Source organism: Pyrgilauda ruficollis, unplaced genomic scaffold (genome assembly GCF_017590135.1).
Source record: "Pyrgilauda ruficollis isolate IOZ18807 unplaced genomic scaffold, ASM1759013v1 scaffold22, whole genome shotgun sequence".
NCBI classification, from domain to species: domain Eukaryota; kingdom Metazoa; phylum Chordata; class Aves; order Passeriformes; family Passeridae; genus Pyrgilauda; species Pyrgilauda ruficollis.
In genome coordinates, this window is record NW_024521428.1 from 8,928,905 (window position 1) to 8,944,269 (window position 15,365).

At 36.1% G+C, this 15,365-nt stretch overlaps 1 protein-coding gene across 1 annotated transcript in view; it reads left to right on the forward strand.

Annotated features, from left to right (window-relative positions):
* NALF1 (NALCN channel auxiliary factor 1) overlaps positions 1-15,365 on the forward strand; it is a 434,756-nt gene that overhangs the window by 289,267 nt on the left and 130,124 nt on the right. The window lies entirely within an intron of this gene.

The following is a 15,365-nucleotide window of genomic DNA, read 5'->3' on the forward strand; positions in this document are numbered from 1 at the left end:
AATGGGGACTTGATTCTTAAACCGTACTGGAATCAAAATGTCAGAGTTCAGTTTTTAAATCTCTTATAGATGTCCCCATTACTTTCAGCAAGTCTGAACCTCAATTTTTCATCATTAAAATGGAATATAATTTTTTTCAGTCTTTTGAAGTAAGAGAATATGTTGTTTTTTATAATGTGCTGCATAATATCTAGCCTAAGGGTTCATGATCTTCTTTAATATCTACTGGCTGAGCTACAAAATAGAGATATAACCTTTTAATTATGTTTGGGTTCAGTGGAACAGTTTTCAAGGGGCCACCGTGGGTGAGATCAATTCCTTTCCTGCTTATCTAACTGTTCTACCTTCCACAAGTCCCATGTGGGCAAACAGCCCAGAGGAACACCTTACACTGCTAATGGGTGAACATTGTTGGTGTGAGAGAGCAAGGGGAATGCTCTTTACTTTTCAAATAAGCAAGATCTGCTCACTTGGTAAAGATGTAATTGACCACACTGTGTAAGAAGTTTTCTGTATTTAGAATACACAGTAATAGTTTGAGTTATTTTCATAGTTCTACCAGCATAACAGCTCACTTCCTGCTTACTCAGTCCAGGTCATGTTAATTGAAAACCACTTTTCTGAGTAATGTAACAGCTCATGGTAATAATTTTCCTCTATTACTTTAGAAAATTAAAGAAAATAACTCCAGTCATCACTTCAGTGAAGAAGATTGGACTCCAATACTGCTGAGTGTGTAATCATGTTTTGCATTAACCCCACAGTGGGAGAACTGTGTAGGGAAAACAATAGTGCTTATGAGTACAATTGATTAGTCATCTCAGGACAGATCTAAGAGCTAACTTAGTCACCTGCAATGACATAAATTCATGTAGGTGACATTTAGGAAGCTTCCTGAAAGTCACAATTTATGTACATTACATGGTCACTTGAAAATTGAGACAAATGAGAGAGTCTGTTCAATCACAGATCTTGAAAGAGTACGGACAGGTTACTGGGCATAGCAATATTGCCACACATTAAAAAGCTTATGGTGTGTATAACTCCAAAACAATGTGTTTCCTTTCACATAAGAGTACTCTTAATAATAACTTATGAAGAACACGCAAAACCAGGAAATTCCTGAAACCCATAAAAGATGCATCTTCCAAAAGCCTTTTCTGACCTACAGTAACAGCAATAAATCTTACCACCTTTGTCTCTCTAGCAGGAACAGTGAACCAAAAACTCAGTTAATCAGATAAATATATTGTTGGTATTCTGTTTAGTTTTATTTTATAAATTATCCATAATACCTGCAAACCATATAGTTTTTTAGGCTGCAGATCCTCTGACTGAATCTAGATGTTCAAAAGAGAATTCATTTGGCTGCTTTCCACTTCTTCCTCACTTTGAATGTATTTATGACAAAATTTACCAAATCAGCACCTTTTCAGTACTTTTCATCTAGAAAGAATTCCTGCTTTAGGCAGAGCATAGCCAGCAGGTCAAATGAGGTGATCCCTCCCATCTGCTCAGCTCTGGTAAGGCACATCAGTGGTGCTGTGTACACCCATGGGCTCCCAACTGCAGGAGAGACATGGACTTGTTATAGCAAGTCCAACACAGGGCCACAAAGATAATGAAGGGACTGGAGCATTTGTCACACAAGAAGAGGGTGAGAAAGGTTTGGAGAAAACAAGAGGAGAACTCATCATTTTGTGTACATCTCTGATGGGGTGAATAAAAAAGATTGAATTTTCTTCTCAGCGATGCTAATGAAAAGAACAAGAGGCAACAGGCACAAACTGACATGCAATAACATCTGTTTAAACATTAAAAAATCTTATTTCTGAAGGTGGTTGAAGATGAATTGTCCAGAGCTTTGGATTTTCCATGCCTGGAGATATTCAAACTCTGCTGGTTAAAACCCTGAGCAACCTGCTGTATGTGACCTTTCTTCCTAGTGGCTTCATACTCAATTAGACAGTTTTAATAAAGTCAAACCAATTAACCAACAGGGCATGCATTTACTTGAAACAGAATAGAGCAAGGTTAAATTTCTTAGTGTGTATTGTTATGAATGTGAAATCTAGAAACTGAAATTTGAAGGCCAGATTATCTGCATGTCTGATTTATTCTATGTGTTTCTTGCTGGAAATTCTACCCTTGTCAAAAGTCTCACTTACATCCTTTTAGCAAACCTAAATTCTCTGGGAAAAAATATTAGAATTGCAAGCAATTTTCCTCTGAAACATTATAAAGAGTGGTCATTATAACCATGAACTGTTGTGTCTGCTTTTCCCATCTGACCACTTATTTCTGTCTTTTAGTCTGCTGGGTCCTCTTCTGGTTTTTCATTAAGAATGGACCTATGAGCCTGAAAAAAGTTGTCAAAATGTTCAGTTTATATCTCCCTGAGAATACTTTTCACATCTTCCTGGCACTCACTAAGACCAAAAAACAAATAAATTTAGTTAGGACATTAAAGAATTTCCTTGAGATTCTTCTCCTTATTCTACTCTATAGTATTTCCCAGATTCTTCTTGATATCATCTTACAATGTGCATGTATATGTGTTGAAACTCATGCCATTTTGTTATTGCAGAGAAATCTGCAAAAATTTCCTGTTACATGGTAACTTCAAGGTCTCCCCATGGCTTCCAGCATTATTTTACTTGACTGTTAAAGATCTGAGAGTTGTTAGGAACAATCTTTGTAAGTCCTTTGGGTGATAACTGACAAAGCCTCTAAAGTGTGTTTCATATTTATATTCCTTAACATCAGGCTATGAAATACCAATTTGTGAAAGACTATAATTTACTAGGAGATAACAAGTATTCATGCCTTTTATTCTTGTATTTTTGCTTTGAATGCCATAAATCAAACCCAGCATGAGATGAAGAAGCAGCTTATTTTAAGGTGTATGTAGAAAGAGAATTAAAACTGAAGACTATAAATTTTCAATATATTTATGGGACTTTTTTTCTTTGCATCTTTTTTTTTTTAACAATGGCTGATTCAAGTGCAGTAACTCAGGACAGACATGAATGATAAATACACATCCAGATTTGTGGTTTTTATATTAATTATTAATGTACAACGTTTCTTAATATGTAATATATGACAAATTTATAAATTTATAAACATAATTTCTTCAAAGAGATATCCTTGTGAAAATTTTATCACCATTATGTGTAACAATCTCAAACTTTTTTTTGCTGTCATAGAACACGTTGCTCAATCCAGTTTAACTTTCTGATACACTCTTAGAAACAGAACTCTATGACTGGTATAGGGGAACCAAGTTCTTTAGGGCTATATGTTCAGATGTGAGATACAGGCTGGTAAAATATTTGTATGTACACAAAATTTGGTATCCAAAAAATTCTGCAAAATCATTGATCCCCATTCAAATTAATGAGTACTCTTACTCTGTAAAACAGTTTTAACTAATATTTCCTTATATATATATATAAGGTCTTGAACCATGTTTTTAATGTGACTGACTTGTTTTTTTATGGTGATAAAATTTACTGTGTTGAGTTCCCAAGAACCGGATGTAGCACTTCAGATGGGGTTTCACCAGAGAGAAATAGAAGGTCAGTGTCACCTTCCTTGACACTTCCTGTCCTGTTGCTTTCTGGGCTGCAATTGGACATTTATATCTCAGCACCCCCGGGTCCTTCTCAGCAGGGCAGCTCTCAATCTGTTCATCTCCCAGCCTCCATTGATACTGGAGGTTACCCCAGTCCAAGTGCATCACCTTGCACTTGGTCTTTTAAACCTCATGAGATTCCCATGCCTCACTTCTCGAGCTCCTCTAAGTCCCTCTGGATGGCACCCTATCCTTCAGGTATGTCAACTGCAACACTCAGCTTGGTGTCACCTGAAAGTTTGCTAAGGGTACACTCAATCCCTTTGTCTAAATCAGTAATGAAGATTTAGTATAAAAAGTTACTTGTAGCATCATGAAATTTTTTCGATTCACAAAAAAGTCTAAAAATAGAAAAGAGATAATAAGAAAAAACCCACTCAGAATACAGCAATAAGTGGTAGCAATAACAATGAGGTATTTCCAGGCTTATAGACAATATGAAGCGGCCTGATGAGAAATGCATCTCTATCACTCACGTACAGAATTCAAGCATTCCATGTGATACTCTAAGATCAAGCTCTTCCTCCTGAGTTTTCCCCCAAATCTCTGGTTCTTCCTTCCAGCAGAATGTCAGGAATGGCAACTTCTTCCTTTAAGAGTTACCATTTGCCTACTTTTCCTTGTCCTAAAACCCTTGTCCTTTGTAAACTGTGCTTTCTTTGTTATTTGTATGGCATTCGTTATGATAATAAGAAGTGTATTAGAGCAAAGCAGCATCCAGAATTCAACAACGTGCTGTCTATTCAAGTGTGCTTTCTGTCTGTGACCTTCATGCAGCAGCTACTGTCCCACATATCAATGAGTTCACAGCAGAAGTAGATGAAAAAGGTGTAGATGATAAGGATGGGAAGAGATTCAAAGGCAGAAGATTTTGAAACAACAAAAAATGCCCATTACTATAGTGTATAGGAGTTACTTAACATTAGAAGACTGTTCACAGAAGACTGCATATTGAGAAAGAATGTTTTTTGGTAAAGGAAAAGAACATGCACTGGTTGTTGGTATTTGAAGAGATACCCAGAGAGTTTGCTTTCAGATGCCATACAAGCTTTAATCAGTTGTCTCACCTCCAAATATTCTTGCTAGTATATGTCGCATGAAGTACTATGTTTTAAATTTACAGGGTAAGACAAGAGTGGAGTGAAAATAACCACTTCAGAGGAGATTTTGTTTTGTTTGTTTTGTTTTGGAATTTTGTGCCTCTATAGGACACGAAATAACACGACGCAGACATGCTGCTCTCTCGAGGAAAAAGGGCACTTTTAATTTTTAATTTCTGTCTCCAAGTGACAGTGGATTGGAGGGTGACAGTGCCACCTCTCCAATGACACTGGACAAACCAACAGTCCATCAGATTTCTCCTCCTCCATAAAAGAATGCAAAATAGGACGTTATTTACATAAAGTCTGTGAGAAAATTTGTTACAAGAATGTGAACATTAGAAGGCTTAGAAAAACTTAATAAATCAGGGTGATCTTTTTGTTGTGGGTTTTTTGGGTTTTTTGGGGGGTTTTTTTAGGTTTTTTGTTTGTTTGTTTGTTTGTTTGTTTTTTGGGGTTTTTTTGTGCGTGTGTGTTTTTTTTTACCTCAAGATAAATACATAATTTTGAATTCTGAATTGGGGTGGTAGGGGGGAAGCAGAACCAACAAATGTATATTTCCAGGTGATGTTTCCTTATTTTTTGTGTGAGCTATACAAAGTATATTAAGTTAGTATAGCTCTGGTGTGCAATTTTTCAACTTGCCACTTTTAATTTAGCAATAGACTATTGCTAAGAACAGAACATTTTAAAGAAATGTAACTCTTTCCATTGTACTGAATGAAATTTCTGAGCATGGCACAGAAAACTTCTTCCTTCCCTACTTCTATTTCTTAAACTGTCTGAACAGCGAACAAGACTAACAGTCAGGACTTTTCTTGTTGCTCATTCCTATATATAAGAAAAGACAGAAACGGATTTCTTATACACCATCTCTATATTCTAACCAGCAGAACTGGGCATGTTTTTCAGTCTGAAATGGTCTCAGTCTCATTATAATGTGGAATGGAAGTAATTATTAAAATATTTTTCTTTCCATAAAATGACAATAAATGTACATTCAGCCAGTTATAGTTTGGATTTTCAAGTCAAGTCAAAAGAATAATCTAGTTAAGGAAATTTTGTAGATCTCCTTAGATGTTCTTTTTCTGAGGACCATATCATTTGGTGCCATTAGATATATCAGGAGCACAAGTATTTCCTCTTCATAAGTACTAACAAAAAGGTATTGAAAAGGTGAGTGACATCAGAAGAAGGCAAATCACGCCAAATTAGCTGAAATCTTAAACACTAGGGTTTTCAGATGTCTAGCTTATGAGACTCATATTTAGGATATTGTACACAGACAATAGCTTTCTGGAGGAATAGATACAAATGCGAACTCTGCTTGCCTGGTCTGCACTGTCACGGCCAAGTAGGCTGAGGAATAACACCTATAAGCATTGCATCTGAAGAAAAAGATGGATATATGACATACACTTAATTCAGAAAAAGCTGGAACATCCTTACAGAGCAGTAGAACTGTGGCAGATAAACCAATTCCTAAAAGAATTTCTCTTTAAGTGATGTTTCCTACTTTTTGCAGGAAACACTAATAAGAAAAAAATTACTCAAATTCAGTTCAGAAATTCAGGGTTGGTTTACAGGAAACTTATTGCTTATATAAATAGAGACTTGCAGTTCAATAATTTGACTTGGTTAAACTTCATGTGGGTGGAGTTCAAATTTACACTTGAAAAGACTGAGGAAATAAATTGATCATTTACATCATTTGACAAATAGTTCTTTCAGCTCATGTTAATTAGAAAGCGAGAGGTGGTTTTTTCAGAAGGAATGGTAGATTTTTTTCACTTTTCTTTCATCACACAGTGGTGCAAAAATAGTGCCTTTTAATGATATGTACGTGTAATCTTCAATACAGCAGTAACCATATCTAATATTTTATGCTGGAAGACTTAAATTACAGAGGAATGACTTACAAAGAAGGAAAAATCAGGACATGTCTAACCTGGTTTCATAGATTCTTTCTTAAATATGTGTCCTTGTACTGTATTTAATGGTACTGTATAGTGGTTGAAAATCATCATGGTACTATTTATTATAACTCTCACTGTTTTGCTCATAAATTTTGTACTTGGAGAGGGTGACGTGTTGGTATACTCCAACATTAAGTACTGAATGAATTTTAACTTGTAGCATGCCTGAATGAATATTCCAAACACCTATAAAGTATTTCTAGCTCTTCATTCCCATTTAATGTAATAGCACTTGAGGGTATCCAACACCTTTCAGGATCAGAAGATGTATTTTATCAAAAATTTGAAATGCTGAAACAGTTGTTAATAATAAAATATCACCTAGACTATAGCTAACCTTGAGAATATTTGTCTATACTAAAAACAACAATGTGGCAAGAAACAAGAGATATTTAAACTCTCCTTTGAAATGTTTATTTTCTGAGTAATAATGTGTATTAAGGTACAGTGTACACAGTATTATTTCCTCAAGAGCTGAGTGACCGATTCACACAAAACTTCTGAATCATTAAAGTTAGAGGTAGTGTGCCCTAAGGAGACTCCTTAAGAAAAAGGACATACAAGCACATTGAAAACATGCTATTTACCATTTAGGCTGTGGAAACATTTTAATTCATGTATTAAAAGTGAATTCAGGGAATAAGAGTGGATGCTTCTTTTTTGCAGTCTAAACTGTACCATAGCTGATGATTCAGTAGCTTGAATTGCACATCTTTCATTTCCACCTGAACTTTTACCCATAAAAGCTTGGAAGTGTTTCAACTTTTCAAACCAATTACAATTGCCACTGCTAAATTGAATTTTAATATAGCTTGTTTTACAGTCAGTCACTTCCTTATGATTTTTTTTCTCTTTTAGTTTAGAGTGGGTAATATTTCTGCAGTACTACTAAGATGAACAAAGAAAGTAAATAAATGCACAGATCAACCCCTTGCACAGAACTCTGAAATATTCATCATAAAGAAAAGGAAAAGGAAAGTAGGAAAACAGTGCAGGGAGAGAAAAAAAAAAGATCACCATTTACTGTTTACAGGGATGGTAACAATATCACAATTGCCCTTGAAAATATCAATGTTGGATGAATCAAATGACAAATTGTCAACAGCATGCCAGTAATTATGTCAAATAATTGTTTTTCTTTCATGCAAATAAAAATGGAAATCAACATACTTAACAGAGGATTGTATGCATTTTAAGAGAGGGATAAATCACTTTGAAACAGCTCTGTGTATTTACCCGTAAACTGCAAGTAATTAAACAATAAATGTTTGGATATTTGTGTTGATTCAATCCTTAGGAAAAAAATGACTTGCATAATAAAAAAAAAAAAAAGTCTGTGATCTTGCTTGACTCCCCATTCAATTCAATTTTTCCACTGCTTGGCAAAGAGAGATTCAGTTACTAGCTTTCAAATTATAACCATTTTGTGTTCTGGTATTCAGAAATAAAGAGCAAACTATTTGTCTTATCAACACTTTCAAGGGCAGTGCTGTATTCCTCCATGATTATGTATATTCATGCCAATGGGCCTACTCAAATAAAGAAACATGTTTGTATGCAGGTTTAAAGAAGTCCAAGAATATCATAAAATCCTGATCTCAGCTTTCAGTTGGTGCAATATTAGCTATGCAAATTGGGAGGAACAAAATAGGCATTTTAAAGAGGAGATATCTGTGGCAAAAAAGAGATTATCTATCCTGCATACTATTTTCCCCCATTGTAGTGTTTTAGGCATGCTTGTATAGGAGTCGTATCCTTTTAATAACCTGTTACATAGATGTACATCCAATTGACTAAATGTCCATCAATATTCATTCTAACATCATATGAAATCTACCATGAGCACATTATAGAAAAAGCAGCATTAGCTTAACAATGTATGTATATAGTTATTTTATATATAATATGCACAACAAATAGTGACATGGATTTTTAAGGTATTACAACTGCATTAGTGCCTTCTCCTATAGGAGTATTTTCTTTCAGTTTATAAAAGCATCTATGACTGCAGCCTCATTTTGTAATGACTGCATCATTTTAAGCATTTTCCCCAAATAAGTTTGCTTCTCACTGTGTTTTCCACAACCCTTGTATTCCTGCCTTTACCAGTACTATAAAATAGTTTGGCATAATCAGCCTGCTCTTATCTGTCTAGACTTAAATTTTCTTTTCCTACTGTGATTTCATTGAATCTGCTACAGCTAGTGCTAGTGACTGATTCTCTTTGAGATCTTGAAGCTATGAATATGTGAAGAACAAGGACAAGAAAAAGATTTTTGTATTTCCTTATCTAGTACCCAAACAGATTATGGGCTACCTGAACTTGGATTACATATTCAGAAATTATTGCAATTTGAAATTAATAATTCTCTTATGGGATGATTTTGTATCTCCAGCCTTGTTTGCACTGGACAGAAACATTGTACCTGTTTTCTGCTTTCCAGATGGAAAGATTTTCTGTTTTCCAAATGGAAATATTTTTTGATGATGGTTCTTTTCAAAACTTGATCCAAAAAATCACTGAGTTCTGCTGTTCCCTATTGACATGAGTAGAAACTGGTCTCCAGACAACGGCAAAGTGGCAACGATTCCCATGCCCCACACCACATGGTATTTGGGAAACAAAGGCAGTAAAGCAAGGAGAGGTCCTGCAGTTTCCTCCTAGCCAGAAAACAGTGAAATACATGGAGAAACAACAGCGATGATGTGGATGGTATAGATTAAGCAATTTGATCACACCCACACTGTGTTAGTCTCTGTCCTTTCTCTGTCACCAGGACACCACCACATCATTTATCAACTCAGATGCCACTTAGAACTTTACATCAACATCATGGAAAGGATTCATACTGTTTTCTTTCAAACAGTAAGATGTCTATTGCCAGTCCTACTATAGGCTCCTTAAGTACTTGGTATCCCTCATTAATGAACAGTCAACAAATCTGAGGCACTTCAGTGAAGGTAGTCCAATCAGATATTTCTGAATTGATTTGGGACTTTGGGAGTGTGAGAACATTGTTCTAAACAAAATTAGTAAAATGTCTCAACAAAACGAACATGAAAAAAATTTTCTTCTGCACCATTTGCTTCTTATTTAGCCAAGCCTTCAGATCTCAGCAGGCTGTCTTTCACAATTTTTCAGGAAAATCTCAGAACTGCTTTAAATCTAGGACTTAGTTTTAATTCTCCAACTTTCTCATAATATCAGCCTTTGGCTTCATTGTAGCTTAATTACAAACTTTTCTAGTGATCCAGTCTTGTAGGTCTGTCATTTTCCTTGAGTCATTCAGAGATTTCTGGTAATGAAAGCAAAAAAAATAAGTACAGGTCTAAGAAAGAAAGCACTTTTTACAGTAGATAACTCAGGAATTTTCCACTAAGGAAACAAAAATATGCTTGTTGAATAATGTGTTGTCTCATTCTTCTTAGATTTCTTTACACTTAAAAATATTTTTTTTTTCCCAAGTCCTCCCTTTTGCTTGGCTAGTTTCATAGATTAAAGTGTATTTTGTTGCTCCTTTATAATATCTGTTATTCTGATTTTTTCAAAGCATCTTCTTTATTATAATAGTACATCCTTGCATTTTGGCTACCCCTTCTTTAAGGGAAGCCATCAGTCTCTTGCAGAAATATGACACATCCCTAAAAAAGTACAGAGTGATATATACGTAATGTTAAGATGACTTGCTTAATGGGACCACTTAATAATCTCTACCAAAATTCATACAAAATTCTCATAGCTCTCCTGTCTATTGCTCTGTTAAACACTGAATAGTTAAACTTGTTCTAGGGATTTCTCTTTGGTGAAAAAAAGGATTTAAATAATAAGAAATTTTTCCTCTTACAGCAGTGAAATTTCAAAACTTTCCCTTTACACAACCTGTCTCATTCAAAAATCCATCCAAGATATGCTGAAATATTCCTATAGAGTTAACTGATATACCTCTTATTGTATGTTCCAAGTGAAAATATTCAGGATAATATCTTTAAAATACTGTCACTTAGATCACTGCAACAATAAACTATTGGGGTTTTTTTGTTTAGAGCTTGTCAGCAAGCACTCTATTTTGTAGGTATTTCTCAAAGGCAGCATTTATTATCATAGTCCTGCCTTTGACTCACGGTACTGTAGATATTGTCTTTGGTCTTTCCAAATCACTATGTGGAACAAGTCTGAGGTTTTGTTCCAAGAAAATATTTTAAATAAAAGCATTCTTTTCTGCTCACATATCCAATCAATTTTTAACTCAGTGTTAGCCTGCAAATTCTGTTTTACATGTTGGTTGTTTGTACAAACAAAAATTAAGTTTCAACTACATAATGAGTGAAATAATTCCATCTATGTCAGTATACCAACATGCTTTGAAAAGTACACTGAGAAACCAGGGTTGGAGCATATCTCATTTTCTGTGCATCCTTTTTCAGATGTGGTATCAAAGGATGTCATTCAACTGTGTATTTTCTCTGATGTAAAAGCCATTTTAAGAACAGCTGGACATTCATTCCTCCACCCATGTAACAAGCTAATGTCTTCTCTGCTTTGTCAACCGTTAGTGAAACTCTAAAGTAAGCTAAATACCTGAAATAATTTAGGTAAAAACTCAAAATAAACAGAGAATCTTTTGCAGCCTAGAGTCTTATAATGGTAACATTAAAAAATACCATTTGTATAACAGAGGGAAGTGGTAAGAGTAGGAAACTAAGAAGCAAATTAATTTATTTTTTTTTTAGTAAAGGACAACTATTCATCAAATCTTTTGGTTTCTGACGTGATTCTCATTTTCTCCTTATAAACAAAATGACTAACTCTCTGTTTTCCACAGTACTCATTTTTAATGAATTGTTCCTTCAATGAAATCAAGAGCAAGTTAATTCTCTACTAAATTTTATTGAACAATATGATGAGGATTTAATTAATGTGGTTATGTTTGAGAAAAAAACACAAAACAGGCATGGATCAGATATGTGGATGAGACCCCCACCCAACCCCCAAAAGCTGTGTAGGGTCTTAGACCTACATTACAAAGCCCTTTCAGAAAAAAAATTAATTATTCAGAATGGTATGATATAAATTCATGTTTGTGTTTCTTAGAAAGAGAGACACTCCTAACAGCAGAAAATTAATAGCAAATAGCTTTCCCCTAGTTTATCCTCTTGATTTATTTTGCTTGGTAATTGGGCATTTCTTTTATAATCAATAACAAATTAGCATTACATATCTCAAGGAAGGAAGGATTAGCTTTGAGAGAATGTGGTTTAGTCCCATCTGGTTTGTACCACAAAAATACTGAGCTATTAGAGAATGTGTACATCTTTTTATTACTGATGTAGCTGTACTATAAATGTCCTTGCTCTTCTGTACCACAACAGATTATAATTATTTTCCTCTCTAAAAACTGAATGTATACCATATGTGAATCTGTTTCTCCTCCATGTTATTTTTGCAATGTATTTTCAAGGCAAAGATAAATAGTTGTTGTGGTGCTGATGGACATGGTTTCGAGATTGAAAGAAAACTGTAGCAAGATACCTTTCAATTCTAGCAAATCTCAATACTCAGTTAATTTGCAGCTGAATAAAGATTCATTTTTACACTCACGAGACTTCCACATTTCAAAAAAATCTTGTTCTGAGTGAGGGTGATAAACACAGTATGAAAGAACAATGCAGAAGACTTAAATGGGATATAGAATGTCTTTTTCAGGTCCCTCCTCAGAGAGACTGAGAGGAAAGACTTACGCCTGGGTCTTCTGTCATTAGCTGGGTGTGAAAAAGGGTTTGTTCTTAGTGCATAAGAAATCTTTCCTATGCTTCTAACAAACGTATTCCAATTTTTTTTTCGTAAAAATGGTGAATCTTCACAGAATTATGTGATTTGTATGAACAGGAATTTTTCTAAAAGGAACAGAAGGAGAAAATTCCTATATAGTTTAGACAGCTGGTGTAAATGGCATCATTGCCTCTTAGCTCTCTTTGATATAGTCATACCTGCATACATTTAGGTGTTAATTATGCAGTGAAGAGCTGTTTTAATCACAGCATTCATACAGCAACGGATATTCCATAAGTTAAAACAAAATTTAATAATTTCATGCATGAATAATCAAACTTCATGTCCTAATGTAGTACAGAAAAGAGTCAGAGAGCTCTAATACATTCAGGTTCATAGGAGAGACAATGTTAAATTATTGTTGTTTCTGTTCCATTTATTTAAGAGAGCTGGCTAAAACACTGTCAACTAAATGGGTCATCTAACTTCTCACTGTAGAATGATTTTTCCTGAGGTTTCCCATCAGTGCCTATTGTACCTCATCTTTTCACGGCCCTGCAGCTGTGGGATTGTTAACGGTATTTCTTAGCTGTTTCAAGAAGGTGTTTTCACATGATGCAAGCTCTTCCAGCTCACCTGCATAAGTATATGTCATTTTCCCGATCCTGTGGCCTTCAATTCAGAGTATGTCTCAGATTCAACACAGGCTCCCACTTAGCTGTGCATCACACTGTGAGCTCGCACTGTTCACCACTAAGCCTTTTTGCTCCCCTGCTCTTTTCCAAACATCTCTAACTAGCAATGATAAAATTACTATAGTATTTCATTTTAAGTGTTATTTTTACAGTAAATGGTAGCACATTAGTGTGCAAATGTGAAAAATGTAATGACAAAAAATCTTTCATCATCAAATATGTTGACTGACTTTGTAAAACAATGTATATTTATCATATTGTAAATCATGAACCATATTGTGAAATAAATGTTAAGATACTTAAGTGAAAATGAACTAGTATAATGTGAATCATAATCAGGTCCGCCTTTTTCACACCCTTGCATAGCACAACCAATAAGGAAACAAACCCGTTAGATATAAATATAAAAACATTTCACTCGAGCAGGTTTCTCAGGCTCCATCCAACCTTGAGCACTGCCAGAGACAGGGCACCCACAACTTCTCTGGGCAACCTCTTCTGTCACTCTCACAGCAAAGGACTTTCTCCCAACAGCTAATCTAAACCAAATCTAAACCTTCTTTTAGTTTCAAACCATTTCCCTTGTCCTGTCACTACATGCTTTTGTAAAAGGTCTCTCTATATCTTTCTTGCAGGCTCCCTTCACATACTGTATGTGAAGGCTGCAATTAGGTGACCCTGAAGCCTTCTTTTGTTGCAGGCTGAGCAAACCCAATTCTCTCAGCTTTCCCTCATAGGAGGGGTGTTTCATCCCTCTAATCATGTTGCTGGTCTTCATCGCGGTGCAGTACTTCATGTGGGGGTCTCACCACGGCAGAATAAAGTCAGCGTGATCTCCCTCAACCTGCTGGCCATGCTGCTTTTGATGCAGCCCAGAGCATGGTTAGCTTTCTGGGCTTCAAGCACACATTGCACAGAAGCTTCTTTAATCTGTGTGCTTAAAGGAAAAACTGTTTGAAAATGGGTTAAGTAGTTTTGGGACCAGTAATAGCTTTCTACAACTGCCAGCCTGTCCATTGACCACAGTTTCTTTAGGCAGAAAGTAAATCTATCTCTCTCTAAATGCAATGCCTTTCACAGCCAGTCTCCAACCCTAGAGCAGGACCTGCAGGTGCTTTTAAAATATATCTATTAAGTAATTACAGCTTTTCAACAAAGAAAACAAAATTGCAGTTCTTATGTCATGAAATAGCCAACATGGGAATAAAGGAGAATTCTACTTTTATCACTCTCACCATGCTTTGATGTGATCTCACCATCCTCTGTGAGGTGGATTGAAGTAGGCAAGCCTCAGCCATTCTGACACAGCCAGGAGAAGAAAAGGTACTTTATTAACAAAGGATGGAAGTGTCCATTCCCCTCCGTTTTCTGCTTCTGACTCAAAAGCACTGTCAGGCCTTACCACAATCAGAAAACTGACTTAGTCTCCTGTTGTTGTAACCAGTAGCTGACCCCTGGGTATCCCAAGTTTCCGGCACCTGGACATGCCAACCAGTGAAGCCCAAAGCCCTTCTGCTGCTGCTGCAAACCCAGATGTGCACGCACACAGCAAGGTGCACATACAAGGGCACACAGTCTCACACGCCTTATAGATCACTACAGTCATCCAGTCTGCACCTAAATCCTCTTGTCTCCTCACACTCTCCCCATTTACTAAAAAGTCTTTCCAGGAGCTGGACCAGACCTGTGTGCTTACTTGTAGATGACCTCTATCCCCATGGCCTTCCCATTAGCTCACCTCCCACCCTGTCTAGTAGCCAACTTGCAGATCCTTTTGCCTCTTCAGGGTAAGCCCAGACTCATGATTATTACACTGTGTGGTTCCCAAACCTTTTATCCTACTTGCCAGCTAGTCCAGCTTCATTTTCAACAGCAATCATGAGCTGCTGCAAACACCCAGCTCATCATGCAGGTTCATTGGTCTCTGCAGTTGCTGGAAGCAGAAACAGACAAGTGGACAGACCGACAGACACACCTGGTCTGATTCCTGTTTCTGGCATGCAGCAAACAGACCTATGCACACACATGCACCTGAAGAGTCCTCTCAAGAGGAAAAGAGTTGGAAATTAACTCAAGAAGAGAGGACAAATTGTGCTGAGTAGGTGCAGGGAATGACCTAACCAAGCATTTGATTACCTGGCTGGAGGTAGCTAAATTAGTTAACTTCAGCAAAGAGGATGAGTGTGC